We start from the raw sequence: 2,666 nt of genomic DNA, 5'->3' as shown, positions 1-2,666 counted from the left end.
GGTGGTAGTAGTTTTGTTGGCTGGTGGTAGTAGCTTTTGTGTTCATCGGAAACCTCACAGTAGTAGCTTTTGTAGGCGGTGGTAGTAGCTTTTGTAGCTGGTGGTAGTAGCTTTTGTGACTGGTGGTAGTAGTTTTTGTGTTCGTCGAAAACCTCAAAGTAGTAGCTTTTGTAGGCGGTGGTAGTAGCTTTTGTAGCTTGTGGTAGTAGTTTTTGTGGCTGGTGGTAGTAGCTTTTTTAGCTTGTAATAGTAATTTTTGTCATCGTCGGAGGTCGGTCAGAAACCTCACCGGAGGTCGGTCAGAAACCTCACCGGAGGTCGGTCGGAAATCTCGCCAGAGATCGGCCGGAAACTTTTGTAGTAGCTTTTGTAGGCGGTGGTAGTAGCTTTTATAGCTGGTGGTAGTAGCTTTTTTAGCTGGTAGTAGTAATTTTTGTCATCATCGGAGGTCGGCCGGAAACTTCGCCGGAAACCTCGCCGGAGGTCGGCCGGAAACCTCGTCGGAGGTCCGCTGGAAATCTCGCCGAAGGTCCGCCGGAGACTGTTCCGAAATGAGAGTGGTTGTTGACTTTTTATACTAGTGGCATTCTTGTAAATATAAAGGAGAAAATTTAATTTTTTTTGTTGGATGGCAATCTGTAATTATGTTGAACTTTAATACTTAATACAAAACTTTATTTAGACTTGGGTGGACTTATGTGGGTAAAAATGTTGGGGTGGATCTATGTGGGAAAAAATGTCTCAAAGTGGACTTATATGTAATTGGCCCATTATTTTAAATCTTCTCAAGGACTCTAAGTCCTTCGTTGAACTACCACTAACGTTAACATGTAAGTGAGTTCAGTGATACCTATTCCAGAGTACGAGTACCCGTAGGTATGCACACTCTTTCCTGAGCAATGGAAATAGCTAACCCAAATAAAACGCATAAATTTGCTATCACCATCGGGCTCAAATCTCCTAACGTCACGCAACAACCTCAATAGCACGCTGCTCACAACTCGACAATGAAGCCCACTTGCTAGGAAACTAAAGTTCACATATTCCCACATGCTCATAGGGGTCAAAATTAAGACCCGCTAATTGAACAGATTTTTAAGGATGCAGACACTACATAACTGCAACAATCACTCCTACTACTGAGACACCTCGCAGAGTCTTTCGCGGAGCCAAAGCTCTCGCAAGTCCACAAGATAACCTTGCTCTGCCTAAATGACCAGTCCACCAACATATGATAACCTCGATTGCCGAAATAACATTATGAAAAGATCAATACCACGACACTTAGATCTCTCCACCAAAACTATTACATTACTATTTTATGCACCACAAACTAGCAACTTCTGGGAATTTCCAACTCTCTCCTGATTCTGCTATCTCCACTATTATTTACCACAAACTAGAAGATAATCTGAAGCATGACTAACACATGGAAACTAGATATTCCTCCTTGCTCGCCATAAACAAAAAAAAACTAAATAATGCCCACGAAGATTGGCACAGTCAATTCATGATGCTAACTTGACGTTGAAATCCACGTAAAAAGAACACATTCTTTTAAGCATTGACAACATTTACATCTCCAGCCATGCTACTTATTCGGGTGCAACTGCGACCCCAAAAGCAATCATTAAAAAAAACACACGGCTCACTCTAGCCGTTCCATAAGAATGATTCTAAATGCCAAAACCTTTGGATCCGACAAACACATTTCTTTTTCTACCTCCAAAAATAATTAATCTGATAGAAGAAGACGATCTGAAAAATCAGACACGCTCAAGTCTCCTACACATCCCAGGGCCATGACTTCCCACCAAAAAGATTCTTTGAAAACCGAGCTTGCAATAACATGCGACTAACAAAAGCAAAGACAAATTTTTATACAAGACCTCCCAAATCATACTTGGATCAATGAGTGGTCCCACCACAATACGATCCCAAGAAGAGACGCTGATCAACCTATCAAAAACTACTACTCTCAATATTAAAACTCTTAATAAACCTTGACTCTAGACGCTTCTTGAGTCAACAGGGGAAAACCCTCTTCCATAATGCTACATCATGAAATATACCTACAACGACACAAACCATCAAATCAACATCACCATGCAACTCTTAAACTACCACATAGGATTTACAGCATCAAGACTCATTGCTTAAATGAACTCCAGCTCACTTGGGATCACCACTGGATTTATTCCGGATCCATGACTACGACACAACTACCAATTTATCATTTACCTCAAAACTTCGACAAAATAACCAGAATCTCTACCCTTCAAATCGAAGCGTTAAATCCGCATTCCAAAATTTCAAGCTCTGAGGCTGCTACCCAAAAACTACAATAGGAATAATTTAAATATTCTCACACACACCACAACCAAAACTTTACTCCATCTCACCGAATTAGAAATAAGGTGAGAACAGATCCTCCCATTGTTGTGTCGTAGTTAGTCACACATTGCGACGAAGTGATGCCAAAACCAACTTCGATCACAAATTTGAGACTTACATCAACCACCCGGAATGACATTGCTTAAAAATTACTTTGGACACCCACGCACTCTTGCTTTATGATCCAGTGGGTTCTATTCTACCGCTGCCACTTCCACCAATTTCATGCAACTACCTTAGAATTTATAAAACAAAAACTCATGACAACACTT

Source organism: Fragaria vesca, linkage group LG2 (genome assembly GCF_000184155.1).
Source record: "Fragaria vesca subsp. vesca linkage group LG2, FraVesHawaii_1.0, whole genome shotgun sequence".
Taxonomy (NCBI): Eukaryota; Viridiplantae; Streptophyta; class Magnoliopsida; order Rosales; family Rosaceae; genus Fragaria; species Fragaria vesca.
This window is presented reverse-complemented; position numbering follows the sequence as displayed.